The sequence below is a fragment of the Triturus cristatus genome, chromosome 5_2 (genome assembly GCF_964204655.1).
Source record: "Triturus cristatus chromosome 5_2, aTriCri1.1, whole genome shotgun sequence".
In the NCBI taxonomy this organism is placed as follows: domain Eukaryota; kingdom Metazoa; phylum Chordata; class Amphibia; order Caudata; family Salamandridae; genus Triturus; species Triturus cristatus.
Genome location: NC_140588.1, coordinates 799,236,763 through 799,260,827, shown reverse-complemented (window position 1 = coordinate 799,260,827; position 24,065 = coordinate 799,236,763). Strand labels below are relative to the sequence as shown.

The 24,065-nt window shown below is 53.1% G+C and overlaps 1 protein-coding gene across 1 annotated transcript in view; it reads right to left on the bottom strand.

Moving 5' to 3' along the window:
* The window catches only part of ADGRG4 (adhesion G protein-coupled receptor G4), a 1,724,535-nt gene that overhangs the window by 317,687 nt on the left and 1,382,783 nt on the right, over positions 1 to 24,065 (bottom strand). The window lies entirely within an intron of this gene.

Genomic DNA, 24,065 nt, shown 5'->3' with positions numbered 1-24,065 from the left:
ATTATATTTCCTATTAAAAACTTCCCTTTAACCTTTGTTTTTTTAAGTGAATTTTTATGGTTTTTTGGTCGAGCCCTGAGCCAGCGTGCAAGCGGTGCTCTGGGGTTGATCTGTGGTACGGGAGAGAAGCCAAGCCCACTCCCCCGCCCATATTTTTCATTGGCTTGTGTCTTTGTCCTTTCTAAATGCTGCCTTCCGATTGGCTTATAGGCTTGTTAGTTCCTCATAATGACGGCCATGTTGTCATTTGTATCCTTCCATGGCTACTGGCCCCTTTACTTCGAGTGTGGCACGGAATGTGTTATTTAGATTGTGAGCACTATTTTCTTTAATGAGGTTCTCTTACTGCTGCCTTCTCCCGTTGCCCGTGCCTTCTTCCCCCTGCCCGACCGCACTTCCATTTGCAATGCAATAGGTCGGGCACTAAATGCCAGTCCTATTGCATTGCAAATGCTTGTTAATGTATTACAGGCACAATATGATTTCTCACTACTTCCGTGTCTACTGCAGTCGATCTTTCCTTATCACGCTCCTCAGCATTCTAAAATGGCAACTGTTCTGTGTTTCAAAGACGGGCGATAGGGTAAAAAGTTGAGCGACTTCTGGAAACCTCAGGTGAAGTGTAATATGTCTGAGTTAGTTCATTGTTTTTTCCTACTTCTTTCTCTGAATTGTCTATACCAATTCGGAAAGTGGATACAGGGTGAATACAAGAAAAATAGTTTTTTAAGAGGTCATATCAAGTTAAACTTGAACTTGTTTTTAGCTGAATCGTTTAGAGAGTATTCATGGTTATATAGTCCAAGTTAATTGAGGGGAAGGGATGCAGTCTACCATTTGCAGTTGAATTATCATGACTTATTTCAGTATTTTAGGTAGCCTAGGAAGCCAGGTATGGGTGTGTTGATTGACCATGGCTGATAATTCCAGTCTGGATCCTTTAAGCATATGTATTATATGGAGCAATGGTTCTTAACCTGTGGTGGGGAACCCTTGGAGGTCAGCGACACCTACTGAGGGGGTCAGTGACTGCTTTGAAAATTAAACAATAATAACACATGAATACATTGGGCCCGATTCACAGAACTAACTTAAGACAAAATCCTAAACTTACTACCATTTTGGTATTCACAGAAGGCACTTACTCATTTTGGCATTCACAGAACGCACTTACTCATTTCGGTATTCACAGAAGTTAGGAGTCCTAACTTTAGGACTCCTAAATGCCTTCTGTGAATACCGAAAGCCTTAAAATTAGGATTTTTCTCAGTTTAGTAGTGGTATAGTTAGGAGTCCTAACTTTTGGACTCCTAAACTGAGAAAAATCCTAATTTTAAGACTTTCGGTATTCACAGAAGGCATTTAGGAGTCCTAAAGTTAGGACTCCTAACTTCTGTGAATACCGAAGTGAGTAAGTGTCTTCTGTGAATACCAAAATGAGTAAGTGCCTTCTGTGAATACGAAAATGGTAGTAAGTTTAGGATTTTGTCTTAAATTAGTTCTGTGAATCGGGCCCATAGTATTTAATTAAAGAAGCAAAATTGAAAATGTCTTGTAAATGTGAATACATTTGGAATTGGAGGCCAAAAAGGAAGTTGTTATCCAGATTTGATTTGTAGGAGCAATGCAAATGCATTGAATATGTGCAAGTGCATTAAACACAGAATATAGTATGTATGATGAGTGGCCTGAATTAAATTTAGAAAAGCTCTAACCACCCCACTAAAATTTGAATTATTATTTTGTTTTTTGCTTGTGAATTAAGTAAAGTATTTAATCATTTGTGTATACGTTCGGTGAGTGCTTGTTTCTGTAATTTTGTGTAGGTTTGCGGTTCAAACACATGAAAATTGCGTAGGCTGAGGTCTCCTGATTCCAGCAATGATTCTTGGGGCTCCCGGAATTAAAATAATGATTCAGAGGAAGTCGCCAGATTCCTGTATTGATTAAGTGGGGGTCCACAGAATTCAAAAGATATTGTAAATGACAATGCCTTTTATTTATGGGTTGGTTTTTAAAACAGATAAATAAAAGGCATTGTCATTTACAATGCCAATAGCTTAAACTCTCGCCAATGCGAGACCTACTGCATTGCAAATGTTTTTTCTTATGTTTACAAATGGTTACTTATTTGACCCATTTAACCTCTTCAGTGCCCATGACGAGATAGTCTCGTCATGGAGCACGGTCGCGCTGTGCCCATGACGAGACTATCTCGTCATGAACCCCACCCACTAATAAAACGCCCGGCACAGGAGGGGGAAATGGCGTGGCACAGAAGGGGTTAAATCAAAAGCCAAAAAGTAACTAATCATCAACTTGATGGAACAAGCCAAGCCAGCGTCATATTCAATGGATTATTAAGGAAGATGGGCTGCATTCTCTTAAGTTTCCACCTGTGGCAGTGCAGTTCAACCCTTTAACTGCTGAGGCATTTTCACCCTAGTGCTGAGCCCTTTTGGGGTAGTTTGCGCTTAGGCCTCCATACATTTTTTTCCACATAAGGTATCCACATCAAATTTGCGTACTTTTTCCCCAACATCACAGGGATTCTAAACGTACCCAGATTGTGTGTGTTTCCTAAGCAGTAGCCCACCTTTCCTATTTGTTGTGCTTTCAACCTACTTCCAGATTGTGGTGGAAACAGGTGTAAAACCCATGGGTGATGCCAGAAAGCTATGCATTTCTGAAAAGTAGTCAAGATTCTGAATTCAGTAAGGGCTCATTTGTGTAGATCCTTCAAGATGTTTCCAAGGAAACTAACAGTAGAAATGAAAAAGGAAGGACAATGTGTAGAAAAAGACTGACATTTGCGGTGATTCATCTGTAATGTATTGTCACGATGGCCGATTTACAAAAGCAATATATTGTTACATCTGCTAGACGTGGTTAGCTGCAGATTTAGGGCCCTAGCTCAGCCGCCACCCAGGAAATTCTACCATACCCAGACATTTCTGAAAATAGACACCCGGTGATGTGCAGGGTGGTGTGACTTGTGTGGTTCTAACGTGTTTTTTGTTTACCCGGTAGTTCTTGCAAACTATAAACAGTGCCTAAAGACATGCATTTTCCTCACATTTCTGTAAAGGCAAGTTCTGGAATCTGTGGGAGCCACAAATTTACAACCACCCAGAGTTCCCCTAAGTCTCCTAATAAAAATGGTACCTCACTTGTGTGGGTGGGCCTAGTGCCGCGACACGCAACAGAGACAGACACAAATGTTTCACCAAAAAAACAACCCTTTTCTCCAAAGTTGGTGGCTGCGTAAGAATCGAGCTGACAACCTGGGTGAACATAGAGTAAAGTTAGCCATTTTTGAGTGAAAACCAGTTTTCTATTGATTTCCTGCAAAGCAGGTGAGTGTTCATTTTCCTTATTTTCTTGGGTAGGCTGTTCATCTGTTTGCAGAGAATTACGTAGAAGTTACATATCTGCAAACTATGAGGGTTCGTGTAAAGTAGAGTAGGACAGTTCCGTTCTTCATCTGTTGTTTCTCATTTGGGTGGGGAGCTAAAAATTGGTTCATGAACTTATACAGCCCTGTTGGCTAAGTAGAATTCTTTAAAGAATGTTCTTCTTGCTACAGGTACCTTTTGCAGGGCTTTGAGAACAGGAGTTGAATGGTCCAATCGGTTCATACTAAGAACCTGTCTGGCAGCAGAATTCTGAATTGATAGAGTTAGTTGCCGTATTCAAGGCATGACAGCTCTAGTGCTGTTGAGTTCATAACCCTATGGGTGTAACCCAAATAAAGAAGGCTGTGTCATTATATTTTCATACTTTTGGAAGCTCTTTTCATCACATTGTTGACCTGCCTTAAGAGTGAGAATTTGGAGTCTGTAATCGCAACCAGATTCTTTACTTCTGTTGATGTTTTAGTGGAGAACCCATTTCTAGTCCAGGTTGTGGTGCGGTTATATTCTCATCATATTAGTGGTTGGTCTTTTTCTACGGGCCACATAGAGTGGGGCCATGGATTTTTAGGTATCCATAGTTGAGGGACTTTTGCTGATTCAAGTGGACTTTTAAAACATACAGCGTCACATTAAGAGTACCTGGAGCACACAACCAGTAAGTCTGCACCAAGTAGTTAATGTTACTGAAATCCTATGGACTACCTTAGGTAAAAGGCGGGATGAGATGACTGGATCATACTAAGACAGTTTACGATCATATTAAGACAGTTAATTGGGGAGTGAAGAGGGTTTTGGATAATAGAGTGGGGTTTGACAAGGGTGGGAAATAGGAAAAGCATGAAGAGCAAGGTCTTGTGCTAGTAGTGATAAGGGGTTAGTATGTTAGGCAATGAAATATTGAGAGAGAGAAGTTACCCACTACAGAGGGTTGAGATATGAGTGATTGTGAAGGAAAGAGCGAGGGAGAGAAAACAGAGATGACAGTGGCAGTCTTGGTAGTGGTGGGAGATAGAATAAAGTTTGAGAGAGAAGTATGGGAGACTAACAGTTGGAGATCAATTTGAATGGAAGTGTTAAGAATGGTAATAAGGGAAGTTTGTACTGGAACAGAAGGAAGAGAGGGAATAGGTCAAAGAAGACAAGAAAAGGAGGTCTACTATGAAATCATGGGTCAGACCTAGAAGTTTGGGAAGACATTTGGGTGCCGATCACGATCCGGTAAAAACCGGGTACGAACCGTCGGACGGAGCATATTCTCCGTCCGACGCGTACCCGGTCGTCAATTTCTACAAACAAGGAATTACGATTCGCACGGGTACACCATGACCGTACGATTCGTAAAAAAGTCCGACCGAACAAAAAAACACCTACCAATGCGATCCGGGAAAGTGCCGACCTGACGTCGGGACGCTCGCAGCCAGCCATTCACGACCCAGGAATCACGATTCGCACCGACGTCACCCCGCACGGTGAATATTTTGCGGCAGCCAAAAACTGCCGGGAAATCAGGACGACGCGAACAAGGACCACCAGTACGCGACGGACAGACGACGACGCGAACAAGGAGGACCAGTACGTGACGGACACACAGGACGACGCCACCAAGGAGGACCCGTACGCGACAGGACGACGCGATTGGAGTACCAGTACGCGACGGACAGACATGGACCCGAACCTACGAGTCATCCCTGCCCTCATAGCAGTCCACCTGCTCTACAGGCACCGACGCAGACGCCGCAGAAGGTCAGAATAACTAAGGGAGGGGGGAAAGTGGGGTGGGGTGGGGGTGGCACGACCAGGGCAGACCACAAAACAACCACATAAGTCACACATGGCCTGGACATACCTGACTCCCATGCCCTGGTCACCACGAGGGGGTGGGGGTGTGTCCTGATAAGCCAGCGACCGCCACAACGGAAGTCCGTCACCACGCGAACCGGCAACACAACCAGACAGGTACGTCCCGTACCCACGCCTCAAGAGCGTGGGTACGAGTCGTACCACGCCCACACACACGTCACCCCAACAATGGCGGGACGGATCGTACCCACGTGGCAAAGGCCTGGGTACGGCCCGCACAAGCATCACATAGCGTGGGGACGGATATGTACGGACCCTACCCCCACCCGCGTATGCATGGAGCGTACCCCCACCCCAACAGTGTAAGTACGACTCGAACCCTCACCCGCGGATGTACGGACCGTACCCCCCATGCCAACAGTGGAAGTACGACCCGTACCCCCACCCGCGTATGCATGGAGCGTACCCCCCATGCCAACAGTGTAAGTACGACCCGTACCCCCACCCGCGTATGCATGGAGCGTCCCCCCCATGCCAACAGTGTAAGTACGACCCGTACCCCCACCCACGTATGCATGGAGCGTACCCCCCACCCCAACAGTGTAAGTACGACCCGTACCCCCACCCGCGTATGCATGGAGCGTACCCCCCACCCCAACAGTGTAAGTACGACTCGAACCCTCACCCGCGGACGTACGGACCGTACCCCCACCCCCACCAGTGTAAGTACGACCCGTACCCCCACCCGCGTATGCATGGAGCGTACCCCCCACCCCAACAGTGTAAGTACGACTCGAACCCTCACCCGCGGACGTACGGACCGTACCCCCACCCCCACCAGTGTAAGTACGACCCGTACCCCCACCCGCGTATGCATGGAGCGTACCCCCCATGCCAACAGTGTAAGTACGACCCGTACCCCCACCCGCGTATGCATGGAGCGTAACCCCCACCCCAACAGTGTAAGTACGACTCGAACCCTCACCCGCGGACGTACGGACCATACCCCCACCCCCACCAGTGTAAGTACGACCCGTACCCCCACCCGCGTATGCAAGGAGCGTACCCACACCGTGTATGTCCCAAGCGTACATATCCAGAAATTGGAGGTGTGTGTGCAGAGTCCTCCCAGCAGTGCCCAGAGACAGGAGGGTGTGTGCAGAGTCCTCCCAGCAGTGCCCTGAGACAGGAGGGGTGGGTGCAGAGTCCTCCCAGCAGTGTCCAGAGACAGGAGGGGTGGGTGTGGAGTCCTCCCAGCAGTGCCCTGAGACAGGAGGGGTGGGTGTGGAGTCCTCCCAGCAGTGCCCTGAGACAGGAGGGGTGGGTGCAGAGTCCTCCCAGCAGTGCCCTGAGACAGGAGGGGTGGGTGCAGAGTCCTCCCAGCAGTGCCCAGAGACAGGAGGGGTGGGTGTGGAGTCCTCCCAGCAGTGCCCTGAGACAGGAGGGGTGGGTGTGGAGTCCTCCCAGCAGTGCCCTGAGACAGGAGGGGTGGGTGTGGAGTCCTCCCAGCAGTGCCCTGGGACAGGAGGGGTGGGTGTGGAGTCCTCCCAGCAGTGCCCTGAGACAGGAGGGGTGGGTGCAGAGTCCTCCCAGCAGTGCCCTGAGACAGGAAGGGTGGGTGCAGAGTCCTCCCAGCAGTGCCCAGAGACAGGAGGGGTGGGTGTGGAGTCCTCCCAGCAGTGCCCTGAGACAGGAGGGGTGGGTGTGGAGTCCTCCCAGCAGTGCCCTGAGACAGGAGGGGTGGGTGTGGAGTCCTCCCAGCAGTGCCCTGAGACAGGAGGGGTGGGTGTGGAGTCCTCCCAGCAGTGCCCTGAGACAGGAGGGGTGGGTGCAGAGTCCTCCCAGCAGTGCCCAGAGACAGGAGGGTGTGTGCAGAGTCCTCCCAGCAGTGCCCTGAGACAGGAGGGGTGGGTGCAGAGTCCTCCCAGCAGTGTCCAGAGACAGGAGGGGTGGGTGTGGAGTCCTCCCAGCAGTGCCCTGAGACAGGAGGGGTGGGTGCAGAGTCCTCCCAGCAGTGCCCTGAGACAGGAGGGGTGGGTGCAGAGTCCTCCCAGCAGTGCCCAGAGACAGGAGGGGTGGGTGTGGAGTCCTCCCAGCAGTGCCCTGAGACAGGAGGGGTGGGTGTGGAGTCCTCCCAGCAGTGCCCTGAGACAGGAGGGGTGGGTGTGGAGTCCTCCCAGCAGTGCCCTGAGACAGGAGGGGTGGGTGCGGAGTCCTCCCAGCAGTGCCCTGAGACAGGAGGAGTGGGTGCAGAGTCCTCCCAGCAGTGCCCAGAGACAGGAGGGGTGGGTGTGGAGCCCTCCCAGCAGTGTCCAGAGACAGGAGGGGTGGGTGTGGAGTCCTCCCAGCAGTGCCCTGAGACAGGAGGGGTGGGTGTGGAGTCCTCCCAGCAGTGCCCTGAGACAGGAGGGGTGGGTGCAGAGTCCTCCCAGCAGTGCCCTGAGACAGGAGGGGTGGGTGTGGAGTCCTCCCAGCAGTGCCCTGAGACAGGAGGGGTGGGTGTGGAGTCCTCCCAGCAGTGCCCTGAGACAGGAGGGGTGGGTTCAGAGTCCTCCCAGCAGTGCCCAGAGACAGGAGGGGTGGGTGTGGAGTCCTCCCAGCAGTGCCCTGAGACAGGAGGGGTGGGTGTGGAGTCCTCCCAGCAGTGCCCTGAGACAGGAGGGGTGGGTGTGGAGTCCTCCCAGCAGTGCCCTGAGACAGGAGGGGTGGGTGCAGAGTCCTCCCAGCAGTGCCCTGAGACAGGAGGGGTGGGTGTGGAGTCCTCCCAGCAGTGCCCTGAGACAGGAGGGGTGGGTGCCCATCACTCCCAGCAGTGCCCTGATACAGGAGGGGTGTAACACATGTGTGTGAGGCCAGAATCATCCACATGCATACTGGCTACAAGGGAACATGTCCCCATGAACTCATGTCAACAGACTCCACACACAAGTGCAGTGATCACCAAGGATGCCACGATTGTCGCAGGTGGAGACATGGCCCTGCATGCATGGCCAAAGTAGAAGGGCTCCGTCACACACACAGCTCATGTAGACACAGCTCTGCGCTAAACATTGGGAACACCCTGCAGGGAAGAAAGCTGGGTACACAGAGGAAGGAATACACCCTGGGACAAGTGCACCATGCAGTAACTGCTTACATGAACAAAGAAAGTTAGCCAACACCTTGTGATGGCACACAGATCACAGGGTCCCACCAATGAGCAGTACACTACTACACATCCCACACACCCAAACCCTTACACACCACCAAAAACCATGTAGCAGCCCCACCAACACCAATACCAGCATAGCAGTAGTGTGATAATGAAAACAAAATTAAGCTTTATTCAGCATGAGCACAATGTCCGTGGATCGCAGGCAGTTCAATCTTCACAAAGCCCATAGGGCAGTCAATGATTCTCAGCTGGATGGGGGACACAGTGGGATGCGTGTCCCCTACATTGCCTGCACAGTCAAATGGCATCGTCTTCCACACTGGTGAGGGCATCAGGGGGGGGGAGCAACAGGCACCGCAGGGACATCAGGGCAAAGGGGAGGCGTTGTGGGTGCAGGGATGGAGGACTCCACCACAGGAGGTGGGTCAGTGCCAAAGGCGGAGGCCAGGATGGCACTACACACCTTTGCAAGGTCCTCCAGGGAGTCCCCTGCACCCGAAGGGACCTCAGGCCCCAAGGAGGGGGGGGGATCAGAGGGATGGGTCGCAGCGCCACCGGGGGAGGGTGGAGACAGGGGGGGAGACTCAACCACCCTGACCGGGGACCTCCTTGACCGCTTGCGTGGTGGTGTAACTGTGGGGCTCAGGGACAGAGCGGCCATGAAGGTGTCCTTGGGGGAGATGTGGCCAGGAGAGCTGAGGGGAGGGGATTTGGAGGGAGTGGACTGGGTGGAATGCGGACTCCCACTATGGCTGCGTGTCACACGTTTGCCCCCCGACCCAGTGGGTGTGCCTACCTCACCCTGTGTGTGCGTGTCAGGAGGAGTGCGGTGGACCTTCCCTGCTGGTGTGGTGCCCGTGTCTGTTGATGTGGGTGCATGCCGACGTCTGGGTGTACGTGTGACAGGCATGGGAGTGGGAAGTGTGGATGGGGCAGGGGTAGGTGGGGGGAGGTCGCGCTGCAGGAGACCCACTGCTGCAGTCAGTGTGGAGTCGATGGACCTCAGCAAGTTGCGTTGGTCAGCCTGCGATGAATGAATGCCCTCCAAGAAAGCCTCGATGTTGGTGAGGGTTTTGCCGTGGGCATGGAGGACATTAAGGATCGCAGCCTGACCAACCTGCAGTTGCCGCTGGATGTCCACAGACTCTGCATTGGCGGCAGCAGTGGAGACAGGGGCAGGGGGTGCGGTGCCTGGCAGGAAGGAGACATGCTGTGACCGGGCACGCTGGGAAGGGACACGAGCAAGTGGGAGGCGGCTGGTGGAAACTGAGGGGGCGGTGCGAGGTGTTGTTCCGCTGTCAGCTGCTGGTGCAGCCTCCGCCCACTCGGAGACATCGTCCCCGGACCTGTCAGCTTCGTAGTCTGATGTGCCAGTTGACAGGTCCTCGGCCACACTCTCCTCCGCCTCTGTACCACTCGATGTGCCAGACCCGATGTCACGGCTGGCACTGGTGCTCGGTCCCTCCGCCTGGTCTGTGTCCATGTCTCCCTCTGTGTCCCCCGACGATGCTGTGGGCAGGGTGGAGAGACAGAAATAATCAGACATCTGTACACATCTGTCACATGAGTCCAATCCACATAGGTAACATTGCATGGCCTGAAAAAGAAGATCCCTAACATCTACTGAACAGGGTACCGATGTAGGGCATGAAACACACAGTTGGTTGAGCCACCATGCCACTGAAATACCATGGAGAGCATGAGACAATAGCTAAACACAGGAAAAGGAGTCTGACATAGCACCCAGGCCCTGGGGACAATCCAGCACTGCATCTGCACCACACAGCGTTGGCGAAAATACCGATGACCAGGGACCATATCCATGAACTTGAGACACATGCTGCATAGGTAATGCTGAAAACATGCACAACATGACTCTGTCACTGCACATTGCGTGTGTGTCCAGACACATCACACACTGCCCAGACCCAGCAAGTGGTAATCAGGATTTAACACATAGGCATTGCCCGCCCCAACAAGACCCTACACGAGGCAAATTGTTGAGACACAGGTGGCACCAACATCTCATAGTCTGGGTGATACACACAGGGGCAGGCAAAAAGCGAGATTGAACGCCAAACAGCCAAGGTGCGCCTGTACAAATAATGTGGTACCAGTGCCCATCCTCAGATGAGTATAGCAAGACACACAGGCACTGGCAACTGTGAGTATGAAGAAGGACAATCAGGTCAGGCTGCACAGTGGACACCTGTACAAAATAGCACGTCTATATACATGGTGACAGGGGACAATGGCAGAGAGCACAACTTACGCTGTAGACACTGACAGTGGCCACGTGTATGATGACACATACACCACTCAGGAAAAGGTGCCCCAGGGGACAGTAGTGGGCACGCAACTACATGCTACTGAATGGTAATGACTGCAACACACGTCACCATCCCTGCACTATGTGTATCGCACACTCATGCACATCATGTCACAGGCCACTACATGGGACATGCGCGCTGTAAGGCATGACACATGAGAGACCAACTCCCATGTCTGGAGTCAGCATCAGTGCCAACTGATATGGAACCCACATGCAGTGAACTTGACAGTGCACAGGCAATGTCCCACAACCTGTTACACACCACCCCCACACATGATGCTACAGACATTGTTCCCGTGGACAAAGCGCCAGCCTACATTACCCTGTGGAGGAGTGACTACACACAGACCAGGGAACACATTGCAAGGAGGGGAAGGGTGGCAGGGGCACAGCGCTATACTGGGGCAAACAGGATCTGCACAGCACCTTTAAACCCTGCCAGTGAATTCATGCTACTGTGCCCTTACAAATGCCGGTGACACACAACAAACACACATGTACCTACCCCCTTCCGGCTGCTGCATCGCCTGTAAGCGCCTCTCCAGGTCTGGAAAGACCACCGGCAGCACACGCCTGTGGAGGTGGCTCAGACGGCGGCGGTTGCGGTTCTTGTGGCTCTCAGGTGAGTCCCCCAGCAGGAGCCGTGCAATCCTCCGCGTCCAGCACCGGATATCCTGCCAGCGTTTCCTCACCTGGGGCAGGCTCCGCCTCCGACCATCCACACGCCTCACGGCACTGACGGCGGTCAGCCAGATCTGCTCCTTGGCAGTGGCGCCCACCTGTGAGGTAGAACAAGTGACACCACATCAATACACCAGCCACATGTCACAGAGAGACATATGGGCACAAATTAGCTGGTTACAACAAGGCATGTCATGCAGCCAACGCATTGCACCTTTGTCATTGGGACATCATCCCCTGGTGAGGGAAAAAGCTGTACGTGCCATAGTGGGTACACAGGTGGAATGATGGCAATGTCACAATCAGTGATCAAGGCTCACACTGTGCATCACACCCACCCCTCCTGTCTCAGGGCACTGCTGGGAGTGATAGGCACCCACCCCTCCTGTCTCAGGGCACTGCTGGGAGTGATAGGCACACACCCCTCCTGTCTCAGGGCACTGCTGGGAGGACTCCACACCCACCCCTCCTGTCTCAGGGCACTGCTGGGAGTGATAGGCACACACCCCTCCTGTCTCAGGGAACTGCTGGGAGTGATAGGCACACACCCCTCCTGTCTCAGGGCACTGCTGGGAGCACACTGTACCCACCCCTCCTGTCTCAGGGCACTGCTGTGAGTGATAGGCCCCCACCCCTCCTGTCTCAGGGCACTGCTGGGAGACATCAGGCACCCCCCCCCTGGGACCCCCCCAACAGTACATGGCATGTGTGTTACACCTGGACGCAATGGCCGAAGTCACAGTCACAACATAGGGACAGTCTGTGGCAGTGGCCTATGCACTCACCTGATACCCTGGTCGCCCATACAGCATGGGGTACTGTGGGAGGATCACATCCAGCAGAGCCATGTTCTCCTCCAGGGTGAATGGCTGTGTCCTCTCCACAGCCCTTGACATGGTTCCAGGGAATCAGTAGCAGCAGCTGGGTCGACGAATGCAAAGATGTGCAGGCAAGTGCTCCCTCATGGGACCAGGCTGCCTTATATGTGCCCTTCTGCCCAGTCTCATGCACAGGAGTACAGAGAGATTGGTCACTCACATTTGCATCCTATGTTTCCACCAATCCCTACAAACCTAGCAGTCTGTGGGTTCTCTATCGGTTTCATTCTCCTGCATGATGTCAGCCCCACAAACACATTGCAACAAAGTAGACAAATTCCAACTGACTTCTGCTGTGCACCTTCCAGAACAATTTCGAATTTTGAACTTGGTCTCCATGACAACCAGCATGCATGTAGGCCTTAATACTTGTCCCCTATGTAATTTGGAGCATCACACACAGGTACGGTGCGTGTGGGGGCCCTAGGGCACCCCAAATGCATGGCAACGGCCCGTACATGCATGCCTACCCTCTCCATCACTATGGGTCTGCACGCGTATGCGTACCCGTAGTGGTACGGACCGTACACTCGCATCTACGCTCTCTATCACTATGGGTCTGCACGCGTATGCGTACCCGTAGTGGTACGGACCGTACACTCGCATCTACGCTCTCTATCACTATGGGTCTGCACGCGTATGCGTACCCGTAGTGGTACGGACCGTACACTCGCATCTACGCTCTCCATCAATATGGGTCTGCACGCGTATGCGTACTCGTAGTGACAGTGAACGTAGATGCGAGTGTACGGTCCGTACCACTACGGGTACGCATACGCGTGCAGACCCATAGTGATAGTGAGCGTAGATGCGAGTGTACGGTCCGTACCACTACGGGTACGCATACGCGTGCAGACCCATAGTGATAGGGCCGTACACTCGCATCTACGCTCTCTATCACTATGGGTCTGCACGCGTATGCGTACCCGTAGTGACACGGACCGTACACTCGCATCTACGCTCGCCATCACGATGGGTACACATACGGCAGCACTCCCACAGTGATTTGGGAACATGCACAGGCCCTCTCAGCAGCAGTACGGCGGATTTTACACATCACTGTGGTGATAGGCGACACACATGTAGGAATAGGGCGGACATACTTGTCCATGGATGGACATACTTGTCCAGGAATGGACATCAAGGCATCGTCTGTGCATTACCACATGTGTGGGGCACAGGTGTCACAGGCTGTGATGTGGAACATGCCTCCTGAGTGGAGAAGGCACCAGATGTATGATGAGATGTGTACATGTGTACTGTGTGAGGGTGCAATGTGTGCCAGGCATGCCCTTGACTCCTTTGACATGTGTGCATGTGGGACTGCGCACTTGGGGTGAGCGTCACTGGCATGGCACCGACACCAACACACGGAAGTGTCCCATGATGCCAGGTACAGGGGTCATGACACATGACTTATCACTACCCACAGTGCACAATGTGACTATGCCATATATGTGTCCGGGATTTACATCAGGTTGATGTTGTAGCACCCTCAAAAGCTGCAGCCGTTGCAGCAACCAACATGTGGCTGTGTGTAGATTGTCATTGCACACTGTTCCCAACACCATGCCACATGTGTTCTCGGATGTGAGGTGCACATGTATGCAAGGGACACGGAGTAGCGTGACAAGGCCATGTCAGCAAACTCACAAGGAATGTGTGGTGAGTCATGACATGTGCACCTTCATGGCAAGGTGTGTGGGCTGGACTAGTGTAATGTCATGTGACCTGTGGCTCAAGTGTTCCGCTGCCAGTCTCTGCAATCGGCATCACACTTCTGCTGATGTGTGGGTGTATGTCACTCCTGTCTTGCGTCGGGCAGTGCACTTGCACTGGGACACAGCTATTTCCATGGCGTGGCATGGGGAGGTTCTCAATCACCGTGTGTAGCTGGGTCTTGGAAGGAGTGTCACCTTGCATCCATACGTGTCCTGGGCATGTAGCACATGCCTGACTCCCTATGTGGCATGTGTGTATTGCCAGATTTACATGTGCTCAGTAGACATGAGTTGTTATCGTAGTGCACTCACTCTTCCTTGTCACTTCCAAATTACTGCAGAGCGCCTCCTGTTGCCCGAAGAATTCCAGACTTGGCCACCATGCAGGAGAATGACAGTATCCGGCTCTACCGCTTCACCCAACCGTTGATTCTGGAGCTGACGGCGAGACTGGCACCACACCTGCAACCGCTGCACAGGTATCCCACGGCACTGACACCCCAGCTGAAGGTAATGTCTGCCCTACATTTCCTTGCCACGGGTACCTTTCAATATACCATAGCTCATGTTGGTGGCATGTCCCAGAGCATGTTCAGCGGTGTGCTGCATGATTTCTTAGAGGCCATGTTGATTCACCTGGATGACTTCATCAAGTTCCCAACCCCTGAACAGATGACTGAGGTCAAGCGTGGTTTCTATGCCCTGGGAGGGATGCCCCATGTCATTGGGTCCATAGATGGGACACATGTAGGTTTGGTACCACCACACGCACGGGAGGTGGCGTACCGCAATCGGAAGCACTACCACTCCATCAATGCCCTTGTGGTGTGTCTGTCCAACATGGTGATTTCACATGTCTGTGCTCGTTTCCCAGGATCAGCACACGATGCCTACATCATGAGGCGTAGCGGGATGCCTGATATGATGATGCAGCTGCGCAACGAACGAGCATGTGTTGTTGGTGGGTACAGTCTGTCTGTCCTGTATTCTGTTTGGCCGAGCAGCACTACCGCTTCGGCAGTTCTAACGATATCCATGTGCTTTCCATTTAGGGGACGCTGGCTATCCCAACATGCCTTGGCTGCTGACACCTCTCCGCAACCCCATCACGCCGGCCCAGCTCCGCTACAACACCGCCCATGGCCGGACAAGGCGAGTGATAGAGAGGACGTTTGGCATGCTGAAGAGCCGATTCCGGTGCCTCCACAAGACCGGCGGCGCACTCCCATATGCCCCGGCAAAGGTTTGCAAGATCTTCATGGTCTGCTGCATGCTGCACAACATGGCAGTTGAAAGAGCTGTGCCACTCATCCTGAATCAACATGACGAGGACCATCCACCCGTGGAGGACGAAGGGCTTGGCAATGGGGCTAGTGATGTGGAGGATGTGGAGCCGCAAGAGGACATCCGGACTCGGCTCATACGCGACTTCTTTGCTTAGTGGTGAGTACCAGTGTCTGAGTGTGCACGCCTTGGTCCCCGTGTGGCATGTGTTGTGATGTGTGTGTCCACCTGCATGTATGGCACGTGAGTCAGAGGTGTGTGTGGGTGTGTCACTGGAGTGATGGTGGCAGTGATGGTAGTATTTCCCCAGTCATAATTGTGACCTAGCATGTTGTCATCCATACATGTGTCGAGTCAATGCACATGCAAGTGGCTGTGCTTTTTGTGGCTGACTTCTTGTGTGTCTCTCTTCCCCAGGTACCTGCGTATGCCATCTGCTGGTTGCATTGTTGTGGCACTGCTATTCCTCATGGACATGGCATCGTGGGCTGACTCAGCGTTACAGGCACGGACACGTTTGGAAGTCTCCATGGGGTAAGGGATGCATCTGGGGTGTATTGGGTGTGGCAGTTGTTCACGATGTGTGCACACTGCCCAGGTCGGGGTTTGGTTCCTCTGCAGTCATGTGGCATCCCCATGGGACACGACATGCAGCTGGGTACACCAGAATAGATGGGCTGCCTGGTTGTCAGTCATCAGTGATGGGATGGTGGATTGTGATGATGGCATCAATGTGTGTGACACTGCCCTCGGACACATACGGTTGACATTGGCTTGACATGGCGTGGGACTTCCACATCAGCGGATCTATGGTGTATGGCAGGCTCTCCGTGTGCAGCTGTGGGTATTTAGCTGTTAGCCGACGCTTGTGTGCCAGTACCATGGCTATCACGCATTTGTGCTGCAGAAGGGGGGTGCCAGTGTTTGAGCCACATGTTACTCCACATGATGTGTTCATGTGTACTTCAAGTTGCCTCTGCAATCCCAAAAACATGACTATTAAAGGTGTCCCTATGCCTCCAAGGTGCCTCTGCTCAGTCAATGCTGGTGTGTTGGCACGGTGCATCCTGCATGTCTGGCATGGTATTCCCAGATTGTGGCTATGTGTCAATGTGTCGAGTGGCAAGATGCAAGCTGTGTGTGTGTGCTGAGACTGTGTATTGGGCATGATGTCCATGACTGTGTGGGTAGTGTGACATGTGCCATCCCCATGCATCCAACGTTGTCCAGGCCCCCATTCTCTGCATCCACCGGACTCAAGCTTGCAGGACATGGTTCTGCCACCTGTCTACACGTACCTGGGTGCCCCCCAGGACACGGGCCAGGTTCCCTGACCTCTGCGCATGACTGTTGCTGTACTCAATGTGTCTGTCAGCACGGTTGTTCGGCCACCCCCTCAGCTGGTTCTGCACATCACGGGTGTGTATGGTGCTCCATGTCTGTCTTGCCTAATAAACTGTGACCCATGTGTCCTGTGCCAGACTCAGGCCCCAGGGTGTGGATGGTTGAAGTGAACAGATGACTCAGGCATGTTTAGACTGTACAAGACACATGTTAGGTAATAATGCTACCAGCAGGCATCTACTCTTAATAGTGTGATTTATTAGGGGGGGGGGGGGGACAAAGTGGGGGGCTTTCCGGGATTAGGGAATCCAAAGTTCAGTAGGGGAGTTGGTGTCCTTGCCATTGGAAATCCTCAGAGTCCATGCCACAGTCTTTGTCAACATTGGTCAGCCAGTGACCAGCAGGGCCATGTGGCAGAGAATGTCTCTTGATGCTGTGATGCTGTTGCTCCAGTGGGCCAGGTGCCAGGCCAGGTGTCCTGGGCGATGGTGATGTAGCAGCCACCCTCACGGTCCTTTCCGTGGACGACCCGGCTTCCTGCGGGGAACCTCAGCAGCAGGCCGTGACGACGTCTGGGATGCTCCGTCGGATGTTTCCTCCTCCTCCTCATGATCCCTCCCTGTGGGTGGTGATGTTCTCCGCCTTCTGGCACAGGGAGGGTCGGCCATGGTGTCGGCCATCCGACGGAGTTCAGCGTGAATCCCCTGGGACGCCGTCACTTGCTCAGCCTGTCTGTCCTCCATCCTCCGTTGGTGTAGCTGTAGACAGGCTATTAGCTCCGCATGTTGCTGGGCCTGCTGGACCTTGATCCCCTCGAGGACGGACACAACCTGGGCCATGCCCGTGGTGTCCTGCCGGTATGAGTCCAGGATGTTACGGACATGTGAAAATACCGGATCCCCAGCCAACTGGTCAGGCTCGCGCCTCCGCCGTCCTCCACTCCCACCACCCCTGCCCACTTGCGTCTGGCCTGCACTTGTGGGCACATCGGGTCTCCGGGACCCCTGAGGGGTGGCATTTGCGTTGTCGCCTGCCTCCTCCTGGGTGCCCGGGACACCGTGTCCCTCCTGGCGAGCCTGGCTGCATTGTGGTGTTGGGGCAGGGATCCTGGGTGTCTCCTGGGAAGTGGCAGGAGTGGGGGTGGTGGTTGGCACGGTTGTACCTGACGCAGGTGCTGCAGGTGGTTGGACACCAGAGGGGCCAGGTCGGTCGGGGTCGTCCGCAGAGTGGTGAGAGTGGTCGCTGCCGGTGGGATCGGTCTCCTGCAGATCCGGGTCCTGTGAGTGTTCCCCCCCAGTGTTGGGGGGTGCAGCACGACGTTGACCTGTGTGTGAGAGAGAAAATGTTAATTTGGATCCATGCAACATCCATGTTTCATCCGTTACAAAGTTGGCACATTTCCTCTTGGAATTAGGATCTGTCTTGCATTCCACTCACAGTGCACTTGTGCATGTGTGTGTCCCTTGGGCACCAATTTGGCCCCTTTAACTATGTGTGGCACAGTCTTACTTGCTGCGTCAAGTGTGACTGCAGTCAGCAGTGGAGTGTGCATGTGTGCCGAGCTATGCATTTGCGCCTTCCTTGTAGCACTGTACATGTGCACATGGAGTGGATCCACACACTCATATGATGCAGGTGGCTGTCCTTGTGCTCGTGTACAGGTTGTGACATGGCCCTGCGTTTTGCCATGATTTAGAGGGGGGGTTCTGGCACTGGCCACCCTTGTCTACATGCACGCAGTCCACCTGCTGACGAGCAGACATTCCCACACACCACAGGACTGATTTGCTCTCCCTGTGTCTCCCTCCTTCTCTGTCCCCCTCTCCCTCCCTCTCTGTCCCCCTCTCCCTCCCTCTGTGTCCCCCTCTCCCTCCCTCTGTGTCCCCCTCTCCCTCCCTCTGTGTCCCCCTCTCCCTCCCTCTGTGTGTCAGCCTCCTCCCTCTGTCCATCTTCCTGTGTCTCCCTCCCTCTGTGTCCCCCTCTCCCTCCCTCCGTGTGTCACCCTCTGTCACCTTGGCCCAGCTTCCTGGGCACACACTGTTAGCAGATCTTTGAGTGGCCCTTGGCCTGTTGATGTGAGTTTGTTTCTGATCTCCAGGCACCCATTTTGTCTGCTGTGTGTCTGTGCGCTGCTGCTGTGGTGGTGTGTGCTGCCACTCTTTCACACTGTTGGCTGTTCATTAGCTGCTGGCATGTGCAAAACAGTGCCTTCACCCCCATGTGTTGATGCAAGGCATCCGCCATTTGCTGGCAAGTCATTCCTGTGTTGGGACACAGTGTTTGTCTGGCTGTGACCTAGGCCATATGGGCAGAGGGCATTGTTGTCTGCTTTGGAGTCGCACTATGTGATTTTTGGTGCCCAGCCTCCCGCCATCCGGGTTACCGTGTCATGTGTTGTTGTCTTCTGTGGCCTGTGACTTGACATTGTCCAGCTGGGTGCATGGGGCATGGTGGCAGCAGTGGCATGTGCCTGCTCATGGAGTGTGGTTGAGGAATGCGATGGCTTGTGGTGGTTGCGTGCCTGTTATTAATTTTGGTTGTGGTTGCAGTTCCCCCCATGTGAGGTGCGTTGTTTGTGTACTCACCCGGGTCTCGGAGTCCTTCTACTCCTTCAACTGCCTCCACCGGCAGTATGGCCATCACCTTTTCCTCCCAGGGATGGTACTGTACGGGTCTGCGGGAGGGCCCTCCTCCGGTGGCGTTGGCCTGGTCGTGTTCCTCCTGTCTCTTGGCTCTGACCCTCCTCCGCAGATCGTACCACCTGTTCTGGCAATCCTGCTTGGTCCTCCTGGTGTCCGCAACAGCATTCACAGCATCGACGATGGTCTGCCACATGGCTGTTTTGGCTGCCTGGCTGGTGCTTCTGACCAATGTTCCAAAGATCTGTGGCTCGACTCTGAGGATTTGATCAACAAGGACCTCCAACTCTCGGTGACTGAACTTTGGATTCTTGGTAGTGGGCATGGTGAGGGGTGTGGGTGGGGATGGTGTGGGTGTGGGGGGTGTGTGGATGTTGGGGGGGGTGTGGATGGTTGTGTGTGTGTGTGAATGTGATGAGAGGGTGTTTGTGAGGGTGGTCGTGTGAAGGTGTGCAAGTGTAAGATGTGGTGTCGCTTGTAGTCTGGTTCTGTGGTGTCTGGCAGCAGTGGGTCTGTTGCAAAGGCTCATGGTTTGTGTGTGTGGGCCCTTTTTATTGGTCCATGGGTGGGTGTGGCAGTGTTTGAATTTTGGGTGGGTGTGTTATAAGGAGTGGTGGTGTATTGGGCCTCTGTTTGTTTTTGACAGTTGCAGGTCAGTGATTGTGTTATTTTAGTGGTTGTTGGCCATGTTTAGTGGCTGTGTGCCTTTCGAATGGTGTATTGTTGAGTTGTTTTGTTTTGTCCTTGTTGTGTACGTGCGTTTTGTGCGTGTGTACGGTGTGTACATGGGCCATTTGGTTGTACGATTTGGTCCTTGTGTGTGGCTTTGTACGACTCGTACATGCGGTTGTGATGTTGGGGCATGGGGTGCGCTCCGTACTTAGGAGGTTGTGTTGGGGGTGCGCCAGGAACGTACTGGGGTGGGGGTACGACTGGAACGTACTGGGGTGTACATAGACGGTGGTACGACACGTACAGGGGTGGGGGGGTGTACATTGACGGTGGTACGACACGTACTGGGGTGGGGGGGTGTACATTGACGGTGGTACGACACGTACAGGGGTGGGGGGGTGTACATTGACGGTGGTACGACACGTACAGGGGTGGGGGTACACGGGGGTACGACACGTACTGGGGTGGGGGTACGACTGGAACGTACTGGGGTGTAGGTAGACGGGGCTGTGACACGTACTGGGGTGGGGGTGTGGCTCGAACGTACTGGGGTGTAGGTACACGGGGGGTACGACACATACTGGGGTGGGGGTACGACTGGAACGTACTGGGGTGTACATAGACGGTGGTACGACACGTACAGGGGTGGGGGGGTGTACATTGACGGTGGTACGACACGTACAGGGGTGGGGGTACACGGGGGTACGACACGTACAGGGGGGGTGTACATTGACGGTGGTACGACACGTACAGGGGTGGGGGGGTGTACATTGACGGTGGTACGACACGTACAGGGGTGGGGGTACACGGGGGTACGACACGTACAGGGGGGGTGTACATTGACGGTGGTACGACACGTACAGGGGTGGGGGGGTGTACATTGACGGTGGTACGACACGTACAGGGGTGAGGGGGTGTACATTGACGGTGGTACGACACGTACTGGGGTGGGGGGGTGTACATTGACGGTGGTACGACACGTACAGGGGTGGGGGGGTGTACATTGACGGTGGTACGACACGTACTGGGGTGGGGGTACGACTGGAACGTACTGGGGTGTAGGTAGACGGGGCTGTGACACGTACTGGGGTGGGGGTGTGGCTCGAACGTACTGGGGTGTAGGTACACGGGGGGTACGACACGTACTGGGGTGGGGGTGCGACTGGAACGTACTGGGGTGTACATAGACGGTGGTACGACACGTACAGGGGTGGGGGGGTGTACATTGACGGTGGTACGACACGTACTGGGGTGGGGGTACGACTGGAACGTACTGGGGTGTAGGTAGACGGGGCTGTGACACGTACTGGGGTGGGGGTGTGGCTCGAACGTACTGGGGTGTAGGTACACGGGGGGTACGACACGTACTGGGGTGGGGGTGCGACTGGAACGTACTGGGGTGTACATAGACGGTGGTACGACACGTACAGGGGTGGGGGGGTGTACATTGACGGTGGTACGACACGTACTGGGGTGGGGGTACGACTGGAACGTACTGGGGTGTAGGTAGACGGGGCTGTGACACGTACTGGGGTGGGGGTGTGGCTCGAACGTACTGGGGTGTAGGTACACGGGGGGTACGACACGTACTGGGGTGGGGGTGCGACTGGAACGTACTGGGGTGTACATAGACGGTGGTACGACACGTACAGGGGTGGGGGGGTGTACATTGACGGTGGTACGACACGTACAGGGGTGGGGGTACGACTGGAACGTACTGGGGTGTAGGTAGACGGGGCTGTGACACGTACTGGGGTGGGGGTGTGGCTCGAACGTACTGGGGTGTAGGTACACGGGGGGTACGACACGTACTGGGGTGGGGGTGCGACTGGAACGTACTGGGGTGTACATAGACGGTGGTACGACACGTACAGGGGTGGGGGGGTGTACATTGACGGTGGTACGACACGTACAGGGGTGGGGGTACACGGGGGTACGACACGTACAGGGGGGGTGTACATTGACGGTGGTACGACACGTACAGGGGTGGGGGGGTGTACATTGACGGTGGTACGACACGTACTGGGGTGGGGGTGCGACTGGAACGTACTGGGGTGTACATAGACGGGTGGGGGTATACATATACGGGGGTACGTGTCGGACGTACGGGGGCTGGGGGGAGTGTTGGGCGCGTATGCGGGCACATGTCTCCATGGTTGCTATTGGTGTTCGGTGCGGACGGTGTTTTTTCCATACGGTTGTGGGCTCGGACGCACGGGATGGATCGTGATTCCTCGGTCGGACTTGGATTTTTACGTTTGTAAAGTAAATCGTCCGAGGACGTGTCGGACACATTTTCCGACCCGAGGACGTGTGGGGAATGATTCCCGGTGCGGTTCGTATGGACTTTTTACCATGCGAATCGTGATTGCCAGTTCGTACGGCACTTGTACGATTCGTACGGTAAAAAGACCCGATACGAGTCGCACGGGGGAATTTTTTACCGGATCGTGATCGGCACCTTGGTGTTTCTTCCCCATTTGCGACATTTTGATGTTAGTAGTAAGTAATACATCTTTATTCGATTATGTATCATAATCATAAAAGATAACAAACATAAGATCCACATAAATACATTTTGACGTTTAGCTGCTCAGCACAGAGTGGTCTTCCCTGTAGTCTTGGGGCTCAAGCTGGAAATATGAGTTGGTATGCCAGCGGGAGACCATAGGAAAGACTCTGTGGTAATAAGAGAACTAACAGGACAGACCAGCCTAAACAGGTAACCCTGTGCTTTGATAGATCTATTGATTGGAGATGTGGGGACCCAGTGGTAACCCTAACAGTAGGTTTATGGCATTTATCCAAAAGTGGAGGTGTCACTATCCTCAAGGTTCAACATATAACAGGTCTATGGGGTCCAGGAAGGAATGGAAATATGGTTATCACATGGGCAACAAACAGACAACCACAGTAGTGGGTCTTAGGGGGCACCCAGAACCAGAAGAGTCACTACCCTAGTAATAGCCAAACAACACACAGCAGTATGCCATTGTGGCCCACCCAGAGGCACAAGGGTTACTGCTCTACGGAAAATCACAGCACCAGGGTTTAATGGGCCCACCCAGAAGCTGGGATGTTGCTACCCCAGTGGTAATAACAGATTCACAGAAGAAATGGTCAACACAGCTGTGCAGATGCCTTTCCTCCCCTAGAGGAACAAATAAAACTCTCTACCGACCATTGGGGGCATGCACCTCTCCCCACCGCTTGTGCTTCTTTTCTCCCTGATATGCTTTAAAATACAATAAATTCAGTCCTAGGCTTCTCAATTCCTCCACAAATTTATTTGAGGATATGTAGAACGGACTAATATTTGTTGATTAACCATATTTCTCTAAGGAAATTTGTGAATACTCGCCTTTTCCAGAAAGTTTACCTGATCCTGCTCTGAGCATGTCTGCAGCAACATTCATCTTTTAAAAATATATACATTTATTGGGTTTCCCTGAAAGAAATAACACAATCATCCGGATAAAATGATCATCCTGTGCTTCCTACAAATGACATTAACTATCAGCCTTTCCAGTAGTTTATTGCTGAGATGGCAAGAAAATAACAGTTAATATTTGTCCCAAATATATAAATGTACAGGTTTGCTAATTTCTGAAGCATTTTGTAAAAGTCGAAGCCTTTTTAACTTCCAAAAACATAGTCGATTGGTTAAACCCTACATTGAATTGTATCTTACATAGAATCTTGTGCAAAATGAGACAACAGTACAGCAGTGGCTGTGCACAAATGTACCAGTCTTCGTAGATCTGGCTTATGGTGCTCCACAGTGAATTTCTCGAAACCCTGATGAGTCTGTCTTCTTTTTGCATTTTGAGCAAGTGTAATACAATTATGTTGTTCTTTAAGTCCTAAAAGCACTGATAAACACAAGGGAAAACATGAGGAAAAAAATAACAAAGGGGAGGGAGACCAGCCTGTAATGACATTGGACTGTACCCCTACCTCCATTTTGCAAAAGAACTTTCCAAGCTTCTGGCAGGGCAGTGTGAGTGCTTAACCGCCAATTTGCATAGTAAAGCAAGGGCAGATGGGGCATAGAAGGTCTACTAGAAAGTAAGGAAATAATGCTAATAAAAAACATGGGTCGGGGATGGTTTCTCACTTTGAGCAGCACCCACACCACATGTCA